Here is a 26444-nt window from a genome sequence, read left to right as displayed (position 1 = left end):
CATTTGTTTTGTAACAAAATTCCTATAGACAAAGTACAATCAAAATATTTAACACCCCCAAGGCACAAGTAACCTAAGCTCTAAATAAATTTTTTCCAATGTCTACATTTATCAGTGTAACCTGGATACTCTACTCCCAAAACTTGGCCTGTGTACTAATGAATTAATCACTTTCTGACATGTTCTTGCCCAAAGGTCAATGGACTCTATGACATGAATTCAATCCACTTCTACACAAGAATTAAACAAAATGAGTATGTCCACGTATTTGTGACTCAGGTCCACCTCAGACTTTGAATCATCTATTGTTTTGAACTATCTATGCATCTTATCCCTTCAATTAGTGGTTAATAAAAATGCAGCAAAACTGTGAAGCAGTGAAATTTGGTTACAATCCTTCCTATCTACCCTTTTTTAAGTTAATTGTTTCATTCATTATTAAAGTAGAATTTGCTTGTGCTGCAGATTCAGAAACTACCTTTGAGTAGAAGGAAAAACAGTCAGCCATAGACCTCGTATTCAGGAATAACTGCCACAAATATTTCAATGGGTTTCATTCCAGTTTTTCTTTCTATACACAATTTTTGTTGTTATCCTGTATTATTTATTTAAGGAACATAGCTGGGAACGTAGGGTACACACAATTAATTATAAAGCCTACTTTCACCAATGACGGTTTGCTCCTCCATGAAGCACAACCCCATTCCCCACCCTCCACCTCCAGTCAATACCTGGGCTCCTGCAGAAAACAAAAAAAATTACCCTGGGTCCTACACTCAGGCACTTTTCTCCACAGCCCACACCACACCCCAATCTAAATAGTACTATTGCCCACCACCTCTGTTACTGGTTCCAACTTCTGGACAAGAGCCCCTGGGATAATACTACCACCCAGATTTACCACAGCAGACCGAATAGTGCACATTGCTTACTGGATTTTTGGTGCTGCAGCTCAGGGCCAGCTCTATGGCTGCATCAGTTTCTCCAGCACTGATGCTTTCCAGACCATCACCTTACAGTTCAGGTCCTTAAAGCACCACCATACCTCAAAGCAGCAGTCTTTAATAATAAAGCCCTGACTGAAAACTACTCCCTACTGTCCTTTTAATTATTCTCATTATGTTTTTACCCACAAGTGTGGGAAACACAGCCACCTACCAGCTCCTTAGCTCAGGCGTTGCTCCAAGCCTGCCACCCTGCCCCCCCACACCCAAGTCCTAGTCAAGCTCCGCCCTTGTCAGCTCTCCATGTATAGTCTCCTGAGCTGCTTTCCTACCTCTTTCCTACCTTCCTGCTCTTCAAATAGTTTTGTTCAGAAACTCAGCCTGGTTTCCCTGGGAACATTCTCTGACCTGGAGATCCTGTAGGACACCACTGCCGGTGCCTGCTCTTTGTCTCACTGTTCTACGTGTGCGGACAGGAGGCTCCTCAGCCTCTGCCCAGACCAGGCCTGTAGGGTGTAGCTCCTGGGAGTCCCTGCTTGTCCAAGGAGGAAGAATCAAGCAGCCCAGGACTTTAAGGAAAGTACTGTAATAGGCTAACTTCAAGGCAGTGATGGAAGAAGAAATAATTGGCCTCTCACTTCCGAAATATTTAGACCTAAACATAAATATAGAGAAATCATGAATATCTGAATATTTTCCAAGAAACTTTCCGATGAGTTTGCTATATAATGTGGTCACTGGATTCCCAGAAACCTGTCTCTGTCACATCTGCTCCTTTTCTGGAACAAGTCATTGTTGCTTTAACCACTTGAATCATCCACCTGCTTATTTGTGTACACCACCAGAACACCATGCAAATGTGAGTCTCTCCTTGCCTCATGACTGAAGCGCTCAGGATTTCCTTCCCTGCCACAAGACTAGCAATGCTCCTTTCTCAAACACAGTTAGTAAATAAAGAGTAATGGCTGCTTCAATGTCTCACCCAAACTGTAAAGTCTGTATTTCTCATTACCTGAATGAATGCATAGCGCAAATGCCCATAAGGTACTATAATTAAATGAATGAAAATGATCCTACTTTCACTAATCAGTGTGACGTGTTTAATTTCTGGAAATCATTTTTCCCCCTTTATTTTTCTTATTGTATCAGACTGAAAAGATGCAAACATTTAAATATTTTATTTATTTAATCTTAGAGAGAGGGGAGGGAGGGAGAAAGAGAGGGAGAGAAACATCGATATGTGAGAGAAACATCGACTGGTTTTGTGCCACACGCCCCCAACTGGGGACCAGCCCACAACCCTGGCATGTGCTCTGACTAGGAATTGAACCAGCAACCTTTTGGTTTGTAGGCTGATGTTCAATCTACTGACTCACAACTGCCATGGCAAACATGCAAACATTTAGATAATGTCTCTTTAACCAGGCACTGAAAAGTTCAGGGGTCTGGTTACCGAACATACCTAGGAAGGTAAGTGACCCATGCTCATCTTTGATTCAATGCATGATCAGCGTATCAGTTTAACAAGTAATATTTACATGGTCACCAAAACTTCATTTATCCATTTAGTCAAAATACTGATTAAGCACCTACTAGGCCAGGCATTGAATCACGTAATACCATGTCCTTGCCTTCAGGGAGTCCAGCGACCACAAGAAAATGAAGGAGTAAATAAACTCTTGTACTGTGTTACAAGGAGAGTACTAAGGAACAAAGAGTAGAGTTACCTAAGACCATCCCGAGGAGAGGGGAGGCGGGGCCAGGGGTATCAGGAAAGGGCTACTTCCAGGAGAAATAATACTTATTACTTGAAGAATGAATCAGATTTAACTTGGCAAACCAGAAGGGACATGTACGTGTAAAAGAGTGGGTATGCTCAGCAGGTGACATATGTTTCACTATGACTGGGATGTGGGCCACTTATGGAAGAGAGAGGCAGGGGCCAGGTGGCTAAGGCCCTTTTGTACGGCCTTGCTAAAGAAGTTGAATTTCATCCTCAAGTCACAAAAATATTTTGATCAGAGGAGACTTGATGTTTCACCAGCCCCCTTAACTACCTTGTCCCTGCCTTTTAAATGTAAATGGCTCTCCCACAAGTCACAATATACTAAGCACCTGAAATCCAGCTGTGGGCAGCACCTGAAATCCAGCTGTGGACCACACCTGCATCTGATAATTGGAATTGCTTACCTGTTTCCTCTAGACTTGCTCTTTCTCACTCTTCTTTGCCTCTCAAATCCCTAAATCTAGCCTTACTTCCCATCCTGCTGCTTCTGGCCATGTTTTTAGTTACTTCTTAGAAGTTCTCTTTCCATGTCACTGCTTGACTCTTAACTCTTTCTAGTCAGGTGGTTTTATAGGCCTTCGCTTCAGATTACAGACACTGCCCACCACAGTAACCCGTGACCCTCAGGCAGCACATCCACGGTTGCATCACTATTCAACTAGAATCTCTCACACTCTCACAATAATAATAATAATGTTTCTCAGGTGGTTCTTACTGTGTAAGAGTTTTCTCAGGGTGAATGGGGACTGTAGCCCCTTAGCTTAAAGATGTATATACACATGTACAGGAAGACTAGCGATCTAGCCATAATTTTAGCAATGTCCCTGGTTTTTGGTTCGTCCAATGACTTTCCTTAGTTACTTCAATCCCCACTTTACAGAGGGAAAAAAAATGAGAACTAGGTTAATTTTCTCTCACTGGAGTTCATCTGTACAGTAGGAAGCCTAGTTTTCTTTTATTTTTATGTTTTATTGTATGTTTTTCATTACCATGGATCCCCCTCTGGAGGTCTAGTTTTCTACTTTCCTTTACATCTGGTTGGAAGAAGTCTCTAGCTATTTTAAAGTATCCTTGGCTCACATTAATTCTTGCTTCACCCAATGACAAAATTTGCAAAAATTTCAATATGCATTCAACCTCCCACGATTGAATTACTTTTCTTCACTATTTGGTGCCTCATTCCAACCTCTCCCAGCAAAACTACCTGTGATAAAAGCAGTAGTAGGAGGGGAATTCATATGAAAGCCCAAACATGATTATAAGCTGCAAAAGCAAATCATACTAAATATGAATTTTTTCCTTCATGAAAAATATGGAATAGTGAGAGAAGTATAGGCCTTGGACTCAGAAAGTTTACTATCCGTCCACTTGGGCAGGTTCTTCATCTATAAAGTGGAGATAGTAGAAATCTCCCCAAGAGTTTTGTGAGGGTTAAAGAAAATAAAATATTTAAAGTCCTTTACATAGCACTCAAAAAATGGTTGTTAATACTCTCATTACCATTAATACTACTACTATTTTACTACAATAACCAATGAAATATGACACTAAAGTCAATGACCCACTTTTAAGATGAACTAATGAATGATCCTGCAATAATTTAGAAATATTCAATTTGAAATTAAAGTCCATCTCATATGCAGGTATATCACTTCTATATCAAAAGGGAGAAGAAACTATAGTGTAAGGGTAATTAAAAGATCTAATTTTGAGACTCTTCCAGTAGTCAAAGGGGACTACTAGCATGTCTTTAGTAGTTGTTTCTGGGTGATTAAGATATGAAAAATTGTTTAACTATTCAGTGTTGGCAAAGAACTTACTCCCCTCTTTCAGCTCCCAGTAGCAGCCAGCCTCCTCTCCGAAGAGAAAGAAAACAAATCCAGGTGCCACTGCTGGAAGCTATACACCCTCAGATTCTGGCAATAACAACAAAAGCATTTGTAATTTCCTGCCATAAAGAAGATGATGCAGAAATCCTGCATCTACTTAAGAGTAATTTAAAATCTGGAGGTTATAGAAACCATAGCTGCACTTTGATTACTGGCATTCTGAGAAATACAAGGGTGGTCTGAGAGATTTATAAGGTGCATTCATTTCTTGGAGTATTCTTATTTAACTAGGATATGCTATTGAACACCTTTTCCCCAAAATACATTATTTAACCTTAACAATTGCTGTTGGAAAAATCTTAGTATGAAGTGAGCTCAATATTTGTTCCTTGCACCTCAATAAATTTGAGTCTACTTCCAAGATCAAAATTTATAGGTATATAAAATAAGAAAGTAAAGTTAAAAAATGAATCATTAATAAATAATTCCAACAAGTAGACAACTTCTGATACATGCTTCACCTACATCTATTAGAGATGATCATACTGCAAACGGCGTTTTTGTAGCATTTTGATGAGCTAGAAAGTGCACACTTAGTCTTCTTAAAGGAAGGACAACTAAAGCAAACAATGATTACAAAACATATTCAGGGCCATATAGGAAATAAGTGTTTGAACTAGGAATAAAATTCAGATTTGCATTCAAATGTCTATTATTCATCTAGTCTAGGTTATTGGTGATGGGATGGTAGCAGGGAAGGGAAAAAATACTCTCCCCTTCATGATCCAAGGAAGGAAATATTTCTTTTCCCAAATCAAAATAAATGTGTTGTGAATTTGGACAGACTTTTTCTGAAACTGTTTCTGATTCTGTCCTAAGATAATATCCTATGAATTCTAAGTAAATGTGAATACACGTGCATGTATCTCTCTAAGAAATGCTTTCGGAGCACAGAACAGCTTGCAAACTTAACATTATTTGACTCACTGCCTAATATACTCTATGTAGAACTTTAGCTTTTTCTGTTTTAATTACTAGTTCCCACTAAACAATTATACTTAAGGAATTTTCTCATTAGCTTTATTAGTAACTTTCCTCATAGTTTAACATTCACTCTCTTTGGAACCATTGATGATCCTCTGTCCAAACACAGAGATTCTCAAGGGCAGACTAAGAAATGCATCTAAAGGATTAGAACAAACCAGAAAAACAGAGATCATGACTGCCAATAAGCACCAACAAATAGGGAGAAATTGGAAAATAGAAAAATGTTACTGTCTCCCTTAAGGCTGAAATTAATTTATTTTATATAGCTTATTTTTCCTTGGTAACTTCTCTAATTTGAATATAAAGTTAGATAGTCTCTACCTTACTACCACAAAACTGTTTAATAGGAATAAGGAACTGGTCTTGAAGGAAAGAAGAAAATCTCTTCCTCTTACATTTTAATACTGTCCATATCAGATATTAAAAGCAAAGAACCTGGTTTAAACAATGTCCATATTAAAGATTAGATGCAAAGTGTTTTAATACATTATAGGTAAGTAATATAGATTAAGTATTTCTTGATATTGATGTAGCTTTTCATTACATCATCCTGCTTTTAAAGAACATGTAAAATCTTCATATAAATACAACTAATCACATTCACACTCCAGAGTTTTTATGATGAAAATAATCTCTCTAGATGAAGATTATTCCTAAACCTCCCTTTATAAATAAACAGACTAATCCTTAGCTTTGTTCAATGTAATTGAATAAATATATTAATATTCCGATAGTATGATTCTTAAAACTGGAGATCAGCAGCCCTGCAGGTCACAACTGGAGGACACCTGAGCCAACTTGTCACGTGCCAAAGAGTGACCTTCACCAATGACTCCTCTTTCAGAGGTCAGCCCATAAACTCTAGCAAATTAAAAGCATTTATTAAATAAAGAGGAATTTCAATTCTGATCATCTGAATAGATTTATCTCTACTTTAAACAGAAACCTTTCTCCCCCTACCCTGCCCGCCAACCCCTGCCTCTGCAGACAAGATCACAGGCTTCTGCTTTTGAGCTTACCTTCCTCTGGGGCTACTGACCTCCCGTGTCGGCACTTCCAAATCTTGGGAACTGAAATCGACTGACCATGTCTTGGGTTATAGTAGTAGCATGCTCCCATGGTGCCAAACGGTGGGGAGCCTGCAGCAAACATGATGGATTCTCAGGACAGCTTGAGACAAAGGAAAGTGCAGAAGATGTACTTCCCTTGCTCCATCAAAGGAGCAACTGGTACAGTGCCACCGGGGAAGAGACTCCACCAGGCATTAATGAGTCAACCTTCCGTGTACACAGTGGGCCAGACAGGTTTTACCACTTTACAGTCATGTTAATGACAAAACTTTTTTTTAAACCAACAAATTCTTCAAGAGCTTCTTTTTATTTTCTTCCTCTTTCAGGGGAAAGGAGAAGTGATCACTTTGCTTTTCAAAAGATGTTTTGAAACAGAGAAACTTAATTTTTTTTTTACTTTTCATTTTTTGAATCATTTCTCAAAACCAAGTCCTGTAAGAACTGTCCCTTATTTTATTCTAAAAGCAAATGATTGTTGTGTTAGGAATTTCATTTTCAGATTTTGAAAGCCAGTCTCCCTCTCTGCCTCTATGAAATGACTTCCAACATTACACTTAGCCTTGCATGTAAATTTAACTATGTAAAATCACTGTATAATTATCTTAATAACACTTTGTGTTTATATTGAGCCTTTTATCTAAAGAGCTCAAAGCATTTTGCTAACATGATCTTAGTAAACTTCACAACACCCCACTCAGGAATGCAACAGTAAGGATTATTACTATCAACTTTAACAGGTGGGGAAACTGAGAGATCAGCAATCACACGACTCAATTCAAGGTCACAATGCTAGCTGAAGACACAGATTGATTCAGAACTCTGACCTCACTTTTCAAGGACAAATCCAACTGACCATTGGAGAGCTTCACGATGAAATGAGAATTAGTTTTCACTTCTCAGAATTTGTTCTTTTTGTTCGAAGGCTTAAAACCATAAGAATAAGGTAAACAAAAATTATTTTGTTTGCAAATTATGGCACATGTGCTGAAGATAGCAGATGTGCTAGCTCTGGTCACTTTATTCCCCACCATCCCCTTTCCAAAGGACACGGATCAGGCCACAGACGGTGCGTATTTTGTCTATATAGAATGGCTAGCCAGTGCACTATTTTTCATGTCCCGGGAGGAAAGAAGTTTTCAATGTTGGCCATCCTGTGCCTGTTCACTATGATATATTCAAACAATATGGACTTGTACAGTGCAAAAATGAAAAAATTCTCATGTGGCCACCCCCAGAGGTTACCACTATTATATGTGGTGTACGAATACACACATGTAGTGAAGCCAGACATTCTGTTCCGCATGCTGTTTTGGTTGTCTTCATTTCCCAGTATTGCTTGATCATCGTTCTTTGTTAGTTCCTGTATACACATACCATTCTTTTACGTGACTACAAGTCCACTTTTATGGATATATGCACAACAATATACAAAAATGTATTTTCCCCATCCCCTTTCATTGGACATCTGGATACTGCCTTTCTTTTTCCATCTTATAAATTGCAATAAATGTCCTTGTATGTTAACATTATATGATTTTAAAATATCTCTTTGGATCTACCTCTTCTCTTCTTACATGACCCAGGCCTCTTATTTATGAAAATACACTGGTTGCTCTACACACTGAGATACTGACTGTACGGTGAGCCTGCAGCCTGGGATAGAAAGCAATTTCCTCTTTCTTCCCATCTCTGCTTGGCAGAAGTTTTAGCTTTATCTTCAGGACACTACTCTGCTTTTTCCATATGACCCAAAAAATGTGAACTATAGAACATTCCACATGAGACAGATGGAAGGACAGCTAGTTGATGTTACAAGAAAACAAAACATATAATCACCCATGTATGACTCACAGCCCACTTTCTCCAAGGCCCAGTTCAACAGAAAATTAAGTCCTGGACTTTTACCAAGAAAGGGTGGTAGGTCCTATGTTTTGGGGGAAAATTGTATTTTGCAAATAAGACTTAGATCATATGCATAATTCTGAGTTTGAGCAACATAACGACTAATTACATTGTGCCTCTGCCCCTCAGACCAAATGGGGGATTCGGTGTCATATTCAATTCAATGCCGACATCCTTTACACTGTTTTGGACTGTCTATGAATCAAGAGCCCAAGGGAGAGTTTTACTCCCTTGTTTCCCCAGTGGTATTTGCTCCGGTACCACATTTATTTCCACTTGGATGTCCTGTATCTATTATCTTAGTTCCCAATAAAGCACAGAGTCGACATATTACTTCCTATTTTAAAAAACTGAAGAAGGAAAAAAAAGTAATAGACTTAGATCCACAACAAGAAAAATCTAGAACTTAAGGAGGTCACCATCATTGTTTTTCCTATTGATTAATTCATTCGTTCACTTACTAAATATGTATTGGAAGTGAACAATGTGAATAAGACACAGTCCATGCTTTCAAGAAGCTGAGAGTACACTCAGGGCCACTGACAAAGAAAACGGGCAAATAGAGAATAACCCTCCTGAAGTGCAGAGAACAGTTCCTGGAAACTGTTACAGTTAACTAAACAGAGAAACAAAAAATGTCTTGCCAGTAGAATGAAGTGCAGTGTTCTTAGTCAAGTGAAGCCTAAGAGATTTTTAACACCCTTAGCTCCTCTCACCAAAAAAGTGAAAAAGCTGAGAAGCCTTACTTATTCTTGTCATATTCCAATCTCATTTGTTTCTACTCCTTCTTGAAATATTGTTGTGTTCTCTAAGCTCAAGTAACCAAGTAATTGTTTTCTTCAAAAAGAAAGAATTTTTTAAATCCAGTAATTTATTAACAATTTTCTCCCCAAAAGTACACATTACAGTGGGAAGAGAAGGTAATTCGAAATAAGTTTTATAAAATTAATATTGATTTTACAGTATGAATATTAGGCTTACTCTTATTTTTTAATTTTTTTTACTTATTGATTTTAGAGAGATAGAGGAAGGGAGAGAGAGAAAGAAAAAGAAACATTGATTTTTTGTTCCACATATTTATGCATTCATTGATTGAGAAATCAATTCTACAACCTTGGTGTATTGGGATGACACCATAACCAACTGAGCTACCTGGCCAGAGTTAGGCTCACTCTTTAAATGCTTATTCCATGGTAAATTTTATGCATATTTGCTAGGTGTCTTCAGAGTATAGAACACAACAGATAAACAACCAGGTCAATATCCTAACATCACCTTCTAAATAGTTCCACTCAATAATCCAGCAATGTCTGAATCTAATGGCCACTGCCAACACCTACAATGTGTGAGAGGGGAACCTCATGTCTATCAAATCCATGAACGCCGAATTGACCCATGTCGGCTTGTCCTATTGCAAGTATGCTCTTCCAAAGAACAGAGAATAAGGGGTTTTGTTCCAATTGCTGCCACGATCTTGCTATATAATTATTAACAAAAGAGGGAACTGATTATATTTCCCATGGTAGAGATGGTAGAAGATCGGCCTAATACACGCTATCCAATCTTAATAAAGGACACTAACATTTATTAGTAGGTACCATGGGCCAGACATTGAAACTAAGCATCTCCATAGCCTCACAACTAAAGCTCACATTTTGGAATTATTTAGAACCCCTCTGTTTCTATGCCAGAATGTTAATCTTTGTGGATCTATTTGTACAATGTTTTTCATATTTATCCCTTTCGTTCCAGCCCCTTTTTGAGTTCTCATCAATTCATCCGTGGCCACCATCACCAACTGACCTTCCTCATTCTAATCTCTTACTGCCCTTCACTCTATTGTCTGCTTAATCTTCCTGAAACACAACTGGGATCATATCCTTCCACTGTTCAAAGGTCTCCCATGGCTTTTCATGATGTATTAAATTAGGTAAACACTCTTTCACATGGTGTCCAAGGCCCCCTACACTATCTGGTATACAGACTTGATTCAATCAGTGCTTGGTGAATGAATACACAGCCCAGAGTGAATGCTCACTGTATGTGGCAATGGTTTCCCAAAATAGCATCAGAGCATATTGCGTATTGAACATGTCTTCAAGAGATAGATAACAAGGTCTGGGATCTGTTTACCCCTAAACTCAGAAATACCCAGAGAGGGAAACATGAAATCTCACATAGCTGGACTGGAGAGATGGTAAGGGTTGTTGGTCAAGTAGAGGGAGCTGTATGAAGAGATGTGCACTTTAACACAGACTCAGATATCCAAGAATGATGTGTCCCTTCCATGACTCCTCACCCCAATAGCAACATATTGCTTTCTCACTTGGCCCTACTGAGGAGAGTCAGTTAGAACTCTCCTCAGAAATCCAACTCAACTGACATAGCAAAATGGAATTTGTTAGCTCATATAACCAAAAAAGTCCAGGGTTATAAGCATGGCTGGATCTAGGTACTCAAACAATATAAGGAATCTCTCTGCATCTTTTGATCCTGTTTTCTCATGTGGAGTCAAGATGGTTATTACAGCTTCAGAATTAAACCCTTCTACCTTAGTAACCATAACTTACTAAGAAAGTGTCCCAGCTGTTTTAGCAAAAGACCCAAGGATCACTACTCATATAATATAGCTTAAAAAATGTGCTCATTCCCAAACTGATCACAGTAGCCAGGTCCTGGGTCACATGACTGGGTCACATGATCTCCAGATCAGCCTCATCTTTACCATATAAAGTGAGAAAATGAGAGGTGGCTTCTCGGCCCTGGCTGGGAAGCTCAGTTGGTTAGAGTGTCATCCAGATACACCAAAGTTGTGAGTTTGATCTCTGGTCTGGGCATGTATGAGAATCAACCAATGGATGCATAAATAAGTGGAACAGCAAATTGATGGGTTTTTTTTCTCTCTCTCCTTGCCCCCTTGCTCTCTCTAAAAATTAATAAATAAAAAATTTTTAAAAAAGAAAAGAGGTAGTTCTCCACAGGAAAAGTGGGGTACTATGACCAGACAAAGGGGAAATGGGTATTATGTGGGAAAAAAACATTGACGTCTATTGTAAAATGTTCTGATACACAGAGTGAAACGGAGGGGTCAGCTTCTTGTTATGCTGTCACAGCCTCTCTGTGCCGCTCATAGCTTCTGACCAGTAAGGGAGCCCCTCTGTACATCTCACCCACCCTGGTCATCTTGCTTCTTCATCAGTAATGGTTTTGATGACCCTACCACTTGGCAGGAGAAGGCAGCTGCAGTGCCTTATGGACTTGGCCCGTGGGACTTAGTATCAGGATCTCTTTCAAGTTCCCAAGTGATCCTATCGTGTGGCCATGGTTGGGAGTCACTGAGGTGATAAAGCACTTGGTCTTCCCCACCAAAACATACAAACACTGCTTAAATCTCCCAGCACCTGTTTTGTCTCATCTAATAATCTGTGTTCTGGAAGACAGATCTGAAATGGCTGCTTTCATTTTCAGCAACTGATCACCAAGTTTGGAGGGAGAAAGAGTGATATCCACAAATCAGATACTGGACTCAACAGTACTCTTTTGCCCCCTCATTATATTCTTAGCATAAGATCAAGTCAATTGGAGATCATGGGAAAGGGGCAAAGTGGGCTTAATTTATATTTCTTACAATTTTTTTTATTTGGGAAGAGAAATAAACCATGGAGCCTTCCTTTTCACAAGGAAAAATGTTAAAGTTACTGTGTGCCATTATTATCTATTGAAATCAGAAGCAATTGAATGAAGTTATATCCTGGAATATATGACTGCCTTCTCAAGCCCACTTCCCTCTCCCCATCACAGAATTTTGAGATAATTTAAAGGGACTGAGTTTATTTGTATCACCCCTCTTTCTAAAATAGCATGATGCCATATAATAAGATGATATCCAGGGAGACCACATGATCTGGTAAAATGCGGAGTTTGAATCCCTGACCCAACACTTACCAGCTGCAGGCACTCAGCTTAAGAAAGTTAGCCTCTCTAAGTCTAACTTTTGTCATCTATAAATGGAGGCAATAAATAACCTTTCTCAAAGGCTTTTGAAGGGTTTACTGATAGCACATAGCATCTGCCACTTAGTAAGCTGTCAGTAATGGTTAGCTATTACCATTTTGGAAAGTAATTTTTTTAAATCAAGTCTTGAGGATTAGCTCTAATGAAAAGTTATACCAATCCTGGATTGTAAATGCCAGGACACCAGAACAATGCATGTAAACAACTATTTAAAGGAACTGCCTAAGGAAGATTATAAATTAGCAATGTTTGGTGTTTAAACAAATACTTCTTAAATTTAGATGTCTAAATTATAGTTAAAAAAGAATAGGGTTCATTAAATGGCCAACTTTGTGTGGTGAAATGTTGCTAAAAGCTCCCAGTTTTAGTACTGAGGTTTTTCTCTTCATGTGAGTTTATCAAGGAAGTATTTCATTAATATTAAATATCCAAGTGTTTAACTTCCTAAGTAGGATTGATTGATTATTTATAGCCCATTGAAAAATGCCAACTTTCTTTCTAAAACTCATCTGTCTGTTAATTCATTGTTAAAGCTCTTCTTTGCAATAAGTCACTAAGCTGGGACGGTAGCCTCTAACAATCTATATATGAGGGAATGATAATAATACCAAGCTTGCAGTGAAGTTTTGAAAACCAGATGAGATAACGTAGATGAAAGGGCTTTGCAAATGATGAAGTGCTGTGCAAGTATCCCCCTTTTGCAGCTGCGGCTGCCACAGCTGCTGACTAAAAGGAGTTCATCCCTGGTCACATGGGGTGTCCATCCTCCTCAGAGACATAGTTGTGATCCAGCACCATGTGATGAGATACAGAGAGTCCTCCTAGACTGAGAGGAGGAAGAGATGAGTGGAGTGACCAAGGAAGTGACATTGCAAAGGAGGCAGGATAGGGGTGGAGGGGTTGGCCTCATGGATGGGCAAGAGATGGATGAGAGGAAAGAAAGGGCCCTGCGGGCAAGTGGTCCAAAAGAGTAGCACAGAGTGCTCACAAACAAGCCCTGAAGGAGCCCTGAAGTACAGAGTTTGTGCAGGGAAGCAAAGTGTGAGATAAAGCCAGAAAGGAAGGTGGGTACAGATGGTGGAGAGCCAGTGCCTATAACATCCAATAATTTTTCAAGTAGGCCAACTCTGCATCTATTCTTACTATCCACTGAGTATTTATATTACTTATATTCAAGGTTATCATTTATCAGCCTCCAAAACTCATTTAAAAAGTCCCACAGATGTAGCTGAGGGTTCTTACACTTCTGCTCATTCTTTACTAGACCAGAGGGAGAAAGACAAGTAGCAGGAAATGGGCCGAAAGGAGAGCTGGAAACCCTGTCAGTTGCGCTCAGAATGGAGGCCATTCAGCAGGCTGAAAGACAAGGCAATAAAGCAGCAATGTAGGCTGCAGGCAGGTTGGCACAGAAACCAGGGAAAGGAAGGAAGACAAATGACTGTAACTACCAATTTGCAGGGCCATGAAACCTGAACTCTTCTGGATATGCCTTCCTGGTGAGTCCTCTGGCTACAAAACCCTGAAAAGGAAAACTGATACCCATAAAAAACTGTGTCTGTTTAACTGCAATGTGTGATAAATGCTTCATCTTGATTAAAGGCAGTGGTTCATCTGACAAAGAAAAGCTGTGGCTGGTTGACTCTGTGAGAGGTTATAATGCGTGGGAGTTTGGGAAAACTGCACGATGCACGGTGCAAACAGACATGCTGCACATTAGGAGCTGGGTGGGGAGAGGCAAATAAGACAGAGTCATGCCCACAAGGGGTAAGGAGGAGCAGGTGTCACATGTTACACCTCAAACAGAGGAAATCAGTCTGGACCTGTTTTTCATGGGGACTGTGGTCTCCAAATAAATCAACTGGTTGGCGGGATCATTGTAACTCAACCACAGATATCCATTAATTTTCAGTAATGCCATGGTTAACGCTCCTCTAGTTTCAGTCTGAACCCTAAGACCTTTTAGCCAACACTTTTCTGTGCTTACATGGACCATCACTTAACCTCAGTCTCAAGAGATAGAGCAGAATAACCAATAAATGAATCCAGATCTAACTAAACAAAACAATCACCGTTACTTACTAAATAACTTACTGTCTTGGTTAAACTGAATAAAGATTTTTTAAACACTGGTGATCCTTGTAAAATAGAAGTCAAATCTGCAAGTGTTCTAAAGCTACTCAACCAGGACAAAAGTTGAAATAAAAATGTTGTCATATCAAACCCAGCTCCATGCTTACCTAAGCTCCCTCCTCATTCACCTGATTAAGCTCCTCCTTGGGGCTATGAAACTCCCCCTTGAGTACAGGCTATGCTGAGCTGAGAAGATAATTTCAGGAAGGATTTATTGTAACGATACTTAGGAGGACAACAATGTCACATCCGCTCGAGTGTCTGTGGAGAAGCAGGTACAATAAATACAAAGGGCCCATCCCTAGGTCACCCTGAAGGATAACAGGCTGAGAGAGCAGCTACACTTCTGAGGAATGCCACACTTTTTCTTTGGTTCATGCTGGAGGAGGATCTGGGTGGAGAAGTGGAAGAGGCAGCAACAGTGGAAGGGAGAGGGAGGGGGGAGGGCTGGAGAGAGATTGAAAATATACACGAATGAGAGACAGAAAAGCAGACATGGCAGAATGCCCAGACATGAAGGCAGGTCAGGAGACAGTAAGAAAGGGCAATAAGGAGAGATGGCAGAGGTATGTAGGCTGCAGGCTTGTTGAAACAGAAACCAGGAATAAGGCCGGAGGAAGGAAGGGGAGAGCACGGTGACGGGAGCAGCAGAGAAGCCTAACAGAAGTAGGATGGAGAGAAAGAGAAAGAGAACACTTGCCCTGGAAAAAAGAGTAAAAAGTAGATTTGTGAACAATCAAAGGCCATGATTCCTAACATCCTCAGAAAGAGGCAAGGAAAAGCTGATCAGCTGAAAATATTTGGTCATGACTGATGCCTGGACAAGGCCAGAAGTAAGGGCTCTAAGTCTGGGCTACTAATTCTTGGAGGATGCGATTAACAGCCTCTCTCTGTGCTTCCATAGCCTGCAATTTGTTCATCAGTGAATACTCTTTCCACGTCCTAAAAGGATATATATTCCTATGGAGTTTCAAGGTCCACTTATAAAGTGCCTCTCAGAAGGTATCACTGACCTTACACTGAGACATCGTGATATTTTACATAAAGACATTTCAAAGCTCAAGCAACACAACCCTCAGTGACCACAGCAGCCAGGCAACCCCACAATGTGATTAGCTACCAGCACTTGGGGGCAAGAATTAAAATCACTCATTGAAATCTGAAAACTGTGGGTTTTAATAAACAATTGCTTTATATATAAATAATTTAATATGTCAAACTTTTTTTTCAAATTAAAAAAGGTTTATAAACCACCAATCTTAACTGAGTTGAAATGTATCTGAGGCTGGGGTGGCAGTATGTATAAACAATGGTAAGATTTCTAAAACACTGTTTAAAACTGGAGAACTTTTAGAGCTCAGTTAGTACCTGAGCCCTCCCTCATCACTAAATTGAAATGCTTCTTATTCCTAACATACCTTTCCATCGACAGGTTAAACCGGCATTATCTGATGTCTACTTCACAGTACACAGTATACTAGACACCCTCATATGTATGATCTCATCTAGTCCCACAACCATCTACTGAAGTAGGTGTTATTATCCCAATTGTACAGGTGAGGAGACTGATGCTGGGGGTGGTTAAGATCACATGATTGGGAACCGGCAGAGCCAAGATACAGACTGAGGGCTCTGAGTCTAGGTCTGGCACCTCTTGTAAGATACCAGACTGCCTCCATCATTCATACCTCTGGCCAGAAAGGAGTTGGCTATCATCCAGAACGTAGGGTGCTGGAATGTAAATATTATCTTCTAATTCATCTGCAAGCATGTCAAATATTTCATAATAAAAATGTATAAGGAGTAATGTAATAGACTGAACTATGTTCCCCCCAAATCCATATGTTGCCCTAACCCCCATACCTCAGAATGTAACTTTATTTAGAGATGGGGCCTTCGAAGGGTGACTAAGTGCTGGCTTTGGCAACACACACACTCAAACTGGAACAATACAGAGAAGATCATCATGGCCCCTATGCAAGGATGACATGCAGATTCTTGGAGCTTTCCATATTTTTTTTAAAAAAATTTAAAACTTTAAAAAATGAACAGACTGACAGCTGTGGAGGGGAGGGGGGTCTGTGAAGCTGGATGAAAGGGTGAAGGGATTAAGAAAAAATAAAAACAAACCCTTAGACACAGACAACAGTAAGGTGATTACCAGAGGGGAAGAGGGTGGGGGTGGAGGGAGGTAGAAGAGGGTAAAGGGGGACAAATGGTGATGTAGACTTGACTTATATTGAACACACAGTACAATATATAGATGATGTATTACAGAATTGTACAACTGAAATCTATATAATTTTATTAACCAACGTCACCACAAAAAATTCAATGAAAAAAAAATGAAGAGGTGATTAAATTAAATGAGGCCAGTTAGGGTGGGTCCTGTTCCAATCTGACTGGTGTTCTTAGAAGAATGAATTTGGATACACCAAGGGCATACAAGCCCATAGAGGGATGACCATGTGAAGAGGTGACAAGAGAGCAGCCATCTGCAAGGCAAGAAGAGAGACCTCAGAGGAAACAAACCCTGTGGGCAACTTGCTCTTGGATTTCCAGACTCCAAAATTGTGAGAAAATAAATGTCTATTGTTCATGCCACCCAGTCTGTGGCATTTGTTATGGCAGCTTGGGCGGACTTAACACAAGTACCTGTGATGCACCATACACTGCCCTGAGTACTAAGGCAGGGTCCCTACCCTCAATAGCTTTCTTCGGTCTTGGAAAAGCCACTGAGAAGCAACTAGGCCATTAGCATGTGACCTGGTAAGTGCGACAAAAGAGCAAGTGCAGAACGCTATGAGTCACGTGAGAAGACCGTGCAATCTGATATTTGGCATGCACATGACAGAGGGTGTCTGAGAAAACTGTAAAGGAAGTGGTGGCTAAGTTGAGATCTGAAAAGATTTCTCCAACACAGCTGAAGAGCCTCCAATTTCCACTGACCAAACATCTCTCTGTTCTTGATCCCAATTCCCCCAAATTCAGAGAACATTCCTCTGCGCCAGTCAGCTAGCAGAAACAGAATGCTAGCAGAGCTAGCAGTGCTAGAATGTTTCGACTTCAAAAACTAAACATATACATGCTTTTTAACACTTAAGTCTTGTGAAAGTTTCAAACGTAAAAAAACTTGACATAAAAAGTTGTGTGCTGTACTAGTTTCTGATAGCAAGGACTGACACAACCTAAGAGAAAGGGAGTAGTTTAAAAATTATGGTGAATTTATTTAATGGAATATATGCAAACAGTAAAAGTAACTTTAAGAAAACTTAATGGCATAGGAAAATTCTGTGATATAATATAAAACAAAATTGTTAATACAGATATGTAATTTTTAAAGTTCAAAATATTAAGTTTACTTCAGAGTTTAGGATTAAACAGTTTTATTAGTTTTTGAAATTAATTTTTGTTTCCAAAGTTTTATATAATGATAAACATATATATAATTTCTATAATTAAATATGACATATCAAAAGAAGTATACATTTTCTTTTTTTAAAGATCTTTATTTATTTATTTTTAGAGGGAGAGAGAAAGAGAGGGAGAGAAACATCAATGTGTGGTTGCTTCTCGTGCACCCCCTCCTGGGGACCTGGTCTGCAACCCAGGCATGTGCCCTGACTGGGAATCAAACCAGCCACCCTTTGGTTCACAGGCTGGTGCTCAATCCACTGAGCCACACCAGCCAAGGCAGAAGTATATATTTTCTTAATTAGGGAAGATATTTTTCCAGAAGACTTGGGAAATTATCTGAATCTTTTAACACAATCGTTCTTCCAGTTTTTAGAACAAAATCATCCACATTAGCTGTATCATATATTAAGATGTTATCATTTTTTTTAAAAACCATATGTGTACTGAGAAAACCTAGATTTGAGTTCTGGTTCCACATCTGACTGACTATTTCTTTAGTGGAGGTGGCCTACATTGGGGGCCTCGGTTTCTTCATTCATAAAACGAACCACGCCTATGAAGACCGCCAAAGGACTGGTGAGAGGATCGAATGAGACGGCTGTGAAACTGCACCGCAAACCAGAAAGATCTATTCTAAGTAAGAACGAGGATGGTTATTTTTATTGACTTAAATGGTACTCTTTCCGAACAGGTCAGTGTTAGCTGGAGATGGAAATAGGTCTTGAAAAACCTGTAATGGTAATTGGTCATCAACCTATTTGTTCGTAGTGTGTCGCTGCAGCCCGGACCACTTTCAGAGGGGCTCCCATGGGGCTGCAACCATGTTGCTGTATATTCCACATGACTGCTCACAGGGTCTGAATGTCATGTGCAATGCCAAGTGCTTACTTCAGGAAATGTCCTTCAGAGTCACAATTATCAAAGTTTTATACAGACAGGTGATGACGTCATCACAGCCCACCTCCTCAAAGCAAAAGACTATGGCCATGAAGGAAGAAGGTCCTTAGGATACTGAAGAGGTTGGCAGGTCAGAGCCATGGAAAAATGGGGAAAATGCAGTGGACACTTACTAGGTAAACACCCTCTGGGGGTGTTCCAGCCTCAGGTGACAGGAATACCTCTGCCAGCCACTAAATATTGTTTAAGGAGATGTGAGAAAAGCTCTCGCACCCCAGGAGAAAGCCTCTGATCAGATGTAGCATGTTATCAAGATTTTCCCACGCCTGCCTAGACCCTCTCTACAAGAAAGAAAACAGAGATAGGGACATCCAGGTGCCAGGAAGTGCTCTGAGATGACCCATGACACCTAACGCAATTGTTCAGATCAGTTAGGCAAGGGACCTCAAAAATATATTTTCCACAGCTGGGTGTGAGGAAGGAAGTCAAGATTTTCTTTTTCTTCCTTCTTGATCCTCATTACTAACTCTATCTCCCAAACTGTCCCTCCTCCCCTGTCTTCCTCCCATCTCCCTTCTTCTTTCCTGGCTGTAAATGCTTGGCTCAATTCTGAGAGTCCAAATTAGAAGCAGCTGAATGTGGTCAACAATACAGCACTTCTCTGAAACTCCTCTACAGCTTCGGCTTCTCCAGGAAGGACTGTGTTTGTACTTCTTCCTGCTCTACTATACTGTGTACAGGAGAAATGAGCATTTCATTTTTTTCCCTCAGGACTCTGTCTTAACGCACTGTGGTCTATCACTTTAATTAAAAATGGAAGAATCAGCTGGTCTTTCCTAGACCTCAGCACATAGGTTTCAGGTGTGAAGAAACAGCCTGTGTGCAACTGGTGGTAAGAGGAGACATTGTATTTCTTCCTGATGTAGCCCACACTGTGTCATTTGGAAAAGGAACCCCAGACTAGGACTGGCATGACATGCATATATACAGCCAAGACACTTACCACTCCTAAGAGCAGAGGGTAAAACTGCAATAGAAACATTCGAACCTGCAATTTCTTAGCCTGTCATTCTTCTTGGTGAGGCATTAACCTAAAAAGAATTTCTGGGACCCTGGGGATGTGTTTCCCAGGAATACCTTGAATCTCCTCTGCTGATTCCCAGCATCACAGCCTCCTGAACTCTTCCATGTGCTGTCCTGCCCAGGCTTGCATCTCTTTCACCTCGCCCTCCAGGTATCTTCCCAAAAATCCAACCTGCAGGAGGAGCTTGGGGTCTGCTGGTCTGTGAGCACACAACCCCCTCTACTGGACAAACACGAAGAAACATACACGGCTGGAAAAGGACCACAGAATTCTCCAACAGAAAGGAATATGAATCAACATGGCACATGGCTCCACCATGTGCCATGAATCAACAGAATCACAAAGAGAATTGGAGATGGACCTACAGCTGTCTGCCTCCCATGTTAAGCGCCACCGTCACACAGAGCTATGTCCTTCAACAATTCTACTCACAAGAAGAAAGGACTATGTCACTGAGTTCATGGGAGTCTCTAGGCTCTCAGTTAAAACACTGTCTAAGGCACAGCCATTTGTGAAGAACCAGGGTGTTGGTTAAAAAAGTACTGGGTTGGGGAGCTTCCAGCCAAGATGGAGGTGTAGGTAGACACACTGCACCTCCTCACACAACTAAAAGGAGGACAACAACAATTTAAAAACAAAAAACAACCAGAACTGACAGAAAATCCAACTGAATGGAAGTCCGACAACCAAGGAGATAAAGAAGAAACACTCATCCAGACCAGCAGGAGGGGCGGAGATGGGCAGCCTGGGGGCAGAGGTCTCACTGCAACGGCAGCTGGCGGACCCAGTGAGGTGGCGGATTGTGGAACGAACGGGGCAGGCAGTGTGACAGCTAGTAGACCCTGAGGCCCAACATTCTCATGTAGATAAACCAGGAGGACTGGCTGAGGAGCAAAGCAGACCACGCAACCTAGGTGGTTGCTCCAGAGTGGGAAAATAAAGCCTCAAATCTCTGAGTGAAAACACCTGTGGGGGTTGAGGCGGCAGCAGGAGAAACTCCCAGCCTCACAGGAGAGTTTGTTGGAGAGACCCACAGGGGCCTAGAGCATACACAAGCCCACCCACTTGGGAATCAGCACCAGAGGGTCCCAATTTGATTGTGGGTAGCAGAGGGAGTAACTAAATTCTGGCAGAGAGTGGACCAGGCGCCATTGCTCCCTCTAAGCTCCTCCCCCACATACAGCATCACAGCGCAGAGACCAGCGTTACCCCACCCTGGTGGACACCTAAGGCTCCACCCCTTTATGTAACAGGCATGCCAAGCCAAAAAAATGGCCCAAATGAAAGAACAGATCAAAGCTCCAGAAATAATTCAACTAAGTAGCGAAGAGATAGCCAACCTATCAGATGCACAGTTCAAAACACTGGTAATCAGGATGCTCACAGAATTGGTTGAATTTGGTCAAAAACTAGATGAAAAAATGAAAGCTATGCTAAGAGAGACAAAGGAAAATGTACAAGGAACCAATAGTGATGGGAAGGAAACTGGGACTCAAGTCAATGGTGTGGACTGGAAGGAAGAAAGAAACATCCAACCAGAAAGGAATGAAGAAACAAGAATTCGGAAAAATGAGGAGAGGCTTAGGAACCTCCAGGACATTTTAAAATGTTCCAACATCCGAATTATAGGGGTGCCAGAAGGAGAAGAGGAAGAACAAAAAATTGAAAACTTATTTGAACAAATAACAAAGGAGAACTTCCCCAGTCTGGCAAAGGAAATAGACTTCCAGGAAGTCCAGGAAGCTCAGAGAGTCCCAAAGAAGCTGGACCCAAGGAGGAACACACCAAGGCACATCATAATTACATTAGCCAAGATGAAACAGAAGGAGAGAATCTTAGAAGCAGCAAGGGATAAGGACATAGTTACCTCCAAAGGAGTTCCCATAAGACTGTGAGCTGACTTCTCAAAAGAGACCTTACAGGCAAGAAGGGGCTGGAAAGAAGTATTCCAAGTCATGAAAGGCAAGGACCTACATCCAAGATTGCTCTATCCAGAAAAGCTATCATTTAGAATGGAAGGGAAGATAAAGTGCTTCTCAGATAAGGTCAAGTTAAAGGAGTTCATCATCACCAAGCCCTCGTTATGTGAAATGTTAAAGGGATTTGTCTAAGAAAAAGAAGATAAAAAATATGAACAGTAAAAATGACAGCAAACTCACAGTTATTAACAACCACACCTAAAACAAAAACAAAAGCAAACTAAGCAAACAACTAGAACAGGAACAGAACCACAGAAATGGAGATCACATGAAGGGCTATCAACAGGAAAGTGGGAGGGGGAGAGAGGGGGGGGGAAGGTACAGAGAATAAGCAGCATAAATGGCAGTCAGAAAATAGACAGGGGAGGGTAAGAATAGTATAGGAAATGTAGAAGCCAAAGAACTTATAAGTATGACCCATGGACATGAACTATAGGGGGGGAATGTGGGAGGGAGGGGGTGGGCAGAATGGAGTGGAGTGAAGCGGGGGAAATGGGACAACTGTAATAGCATAATCAATAAGTATATTTAAAAAAATTTTAAATACATTAATTGGGAAAAAAAAAGTACTGGGTTGGGAGTCAGAGAACCTGGCCTCTAGTCCCACTTCTAGTACCTACAACCTCTGTGCAGTTGGACAAGAGCACGTAATGTCTCTGGGATTCCCTGTTCAAAAGAGAATGGATGATCTCTAAGGGGGCTTTCAGAATATGAATGCAGTTGTAAATGAGTGGACAAAAGAGTGCAAAAGGATCACAACCCTGAGGAATGTGCATTAGCTGGAATGCTGGAGACCTTGTCCTAATCCTGGCTCTGGTATCAGCTAGTAAGTACCAACTAGCTACTTACCTTAGGGAGGTTGCTGCATCTCTAGAACTCTGTGTTAATAATAGGGATGAAGCTGGATAATCTTCTCAGTAGACAGGTTATACCTTCTCAATCCCTAAATTTCTACATTCATGAATAATGATAAATGTGAGTATTGATGCTTTCTTTAAAGGATCCTAAAGCCAGAGGCATGTTCATACATCTTTGGGACAAAGTAGGGAGCCATTTACCTTTCTACTTGTTTATAATAATATAACTAAAAGTACATATGTCAAATTATCTGCTTGGAATTAAAAGAACACAGCCTGTGTGGTGGAGAAGATATTAGTCCAAGGCCCTACATCAAAGCAAAAAGCTTCTGTAAGCCACACTACAGAACAGCCAGGAAACCACTGCTTTCTATGAAATGATAAGTAGACCTAGTAAATTATCAAACTAGATAATTAATTCCACTAATTTTAAATGGTGTTATAGGAATTGACATAAAGTTTGAAAGAAGAGACAAAACAAAATAATGGTAAGGTTGTTTTCAATGGCCTAAGGATGGCTCTGGAAGCAGGGGAAAGGGTCCCTGAGCTAACAGTTCCAGCCCATCTCATCCCAAACCACGCAATAAACAGCAGTCTATACGAAAAGAGTGTGATTGCCACGCAAATGCAGTTTCAAAACAGGTTCTCTGGGTGCACCACCGCCCCACCACCCCGCCTCCCACCTGGCTGCTGCCCTCCAGGTGTCTGAATTTGCTGTGAGCAAGAGGAAACAGCAGTGGACGGGGGGAACTTCATAACCAACTGCAGGACAGTCAGCCACAAGGTCAAGTATAAGGGCACTGAAAGGTAAAAGAAAACTAAGACCCTGGAAGAGTTGCTTCACCTCTCGCTCATTCAGTTATCTGACCTTTTAAAAAAATTCCTCACCCAAGAATATGTTAATTATTTATTTATTTATTTTTAATTATTTTATTGTTGTTCAATTACAGTTTGCATTTCCTCCCCACCACTGCCCCCCACCACCCCAGCCAAACCCACCTCCCTCCCTTGCTTCCACCTTCCCTCTTGGTTTTGTCCATGTGTCCTTTATAGTAGTTCCTGAATAACCCTCTCCCCACTGTCCCCTCCCACCTCCCCTCTGATTACTGTCAGATTGTCCTTAATTTCAATTGAGGATATGTTAATTTTAGAGAGAGAGGAAGAAAGAGAGAAAAAGAAACATTGGCGTGTGAGAGAATTATCGACCGGTTGCCTCCCATACATGCCCAACCGGGGATCGAACCTGCAACCTCTTGGTGTACAGGATGACACTCCAACCAACTGAGCCACCCAGCCAGGGCCATCTCACTTCCTCTTAAAAAAATAAACTTAAAAATAAATAAAAGCAAACACATCCAAGTCACAATGTTTTGCAGCTGAAGTTAAGGCAGCCTATACATTTGAAATATTTTGTTTGAGTTCCTCCCTTCAAATTAAATTCCAATGCCAATCCACCATCTGCTCTGTGTGGTCCCCCAAGAAAAAAAATTTTAAGTGTCAAAACTCAAATGATGTGCTATTTGAGCTGGACCCACCAAGACCAGTAAGCACTTTAGATATTATATATACAACAATTTGGGACCTTGTTTCAGAAGTTTTTCTACACATTTTTTTTCAAAAGGCCAGTGTAAAACTTTGAGTTTTTAGAATCTTATCCCCTCTCTTAAGTCCTCCTTTGCAAAGATGTGTCCCAGAAAATACTGATGTTAGGTGTTGGTACAAACGGAGCAACAGCAGGTAGATCTCACAGAGATAAGCTAGCGCACAGAATAACCCAGTTGGAGAGGAGAGTGTGGGCTCTGTCAGCCATCCTTCCCTGGTGCTTCTTCTCATTGGCATCCAGTGGGAAAGATTCCTTTCACACCTGACACAAGAATGCGCTGTCCTGAAATATGAGTAAAGCAATCCCCTGAGGAGCAAGGAGGCCTCTTGGCAGGAGTGAAGCTAGAGAAACCAAAAGCTTAGCTGGCAAGGCCTGTGGTCAGAAGTGACTCTCCATGCAACGCTGTTGGAATCAGGCTACTTCCCCAGGGTTATGCCATATTCTTAAAATACATTACTTAGAACTGGGTAGGGTCACCATAGTGCTTTATATACCAATACAAAGCTGCCTATCTATGGACCATAAAACCATGGAACAGACATAGGCACTTCCAGTTCCAGTTCTGTTTTCTGCCTTGTTTCTCTCCATCACACATATGCCTGGCTAACCAAATACAGAACTTACTGATCATATTTTGGTCCTCAATGTGAGCTCCATGAAGACAGGGATTACTTGGATTTTTGTGTGTGTCTACTGCTGTGTCCAATGCTGTGTCCACTCTATCTGGAACAGTGATGAATACATGATAGGTATTCAATAAATACTGTTGAATGAATGGATGATTTGTGAGTGCTTCGCAGATATCAACACAAATAATCACAGCAACAGGGCTGTGTTCGCTGTTACAGTTCAGAGAAGATGGCTCCATGGCCACAGCAGACAAGGCAACACAATGAAATGGAGGACAGGGATTCAACATCAAGTCTTCCCTCTGCTGTTTACTTGGCTAGTACCCTCCCTGCGTCTTGGTTCCAGCCTCTTTCCATGGAGATGGCGCTCCCTGCTTGTGAGACAGGGTTGTTGGCAATCCCAGAAAGTACATGCTATTGGAGAGGTTTGCGTCTCTTGGGAGATTATGAAAAATAAACCGTTTATGCACATCTACTGCACACCCACAAGAACAGAAACATAAGCATAAACAGAGATGGACATGCTTGGGAACAATTTCAAATAGGAATGAAAAGTACCCACTTCTCTCTATGGAATAGTTCTTGAATGACGACTTCCTAATCTTATACAATGATGTTTCAGGATGAAAGTGTCCAAGCAAGTGATTTCATTGATGAATAACATTAAAGTTATTTTTTCCTGAAAACAGAGCAAGGGTCATGTTAAGGGTTCCAGAGTGCTTTGGATACAAAATTTAAGAAGGTCAAATATAACCCTGTCAAAAAGCATGTTTTTTCTCTAATTCCTAACACCTGTTTTAAATGCATTTTATCTTCTATGTTGAATGTAAGTCTCTTAAATCCTTTCTGGAATGAGGTAGGGCATAAACCAAATAAATGATTAAAAAATAAAGCAGACAGAAATATACCTACTCACCTTGTGGGGATTTCTGTGCGGATCTCCTGGCAATTAATGTGTGTGGGAGTTCCATATAAGCACTAGTGTCACTGCAGGTGCTGGTTTTATCCATAGCTTTCTTCAGCTAACTCCGCCCTTGCCTTCCCCACTCCCTGTCACAGCGAGACCCTTCACTACAGTCACCACTCTGCAAATAAGCTGCTCATCCACATTTGGCTCTTCTAGTTGAGAGGGTAGGAAGGAGTTTTAGAAGCATTCTGGAATTCTACCTTCTTTCTCTCTCCCTATCTTAAAGGAGAAGGGTAGCTATATATTCCTAAGAAGAAAAAAGAAACCCACATGATTGTGAACTAACATG

The 26444-nt window shown here is 40.7% G+C and overlaps 1 protein-coding gene and 1 non-coding gene across 4 annotated transcripts in view; one reads left to right on the top strand and one right to left on the bottom strand.

Moving 5' to 3' along the window:
* The window catches only part of FMN1 (formin 1), a 403953-nt gene that overhangs the window by 309069 nt on the left and 68440 nt on the right, over positions 1-26444 (bottom strand). The gene's annotated exons all lie outside the window — the stretch shown is intronic.
* Positions 16634-16740, top strand: LOC112312048 (U6 spliceosomal RNA). Its single transcript, XR_002975505.1, has one exon. It is a non-coding gene; the product is annotated as a U6 spliceosomal RNA (small nuclear RNA).

Source organism: Desmodus rotundus, chromosome 7 (genome assembly GCF_022682495.2).
Source record: "Desmodus rotundus isolate HL8 chromosome 7, HLdesRot8A.1, whole genome shotgun sequence".
Taxonomy (NCBI): Eukaryota; Metazoa; Chordata; class Mammalia; order Chiroptera; family Phyllostomidae; genus Desmodus; species Desmodus rotundus.
The sequence above is the reverse complement of the archived record's forward strand: the minus strand, read 5'-3'. Positions and strand labels throughout refer to the sequence as shown.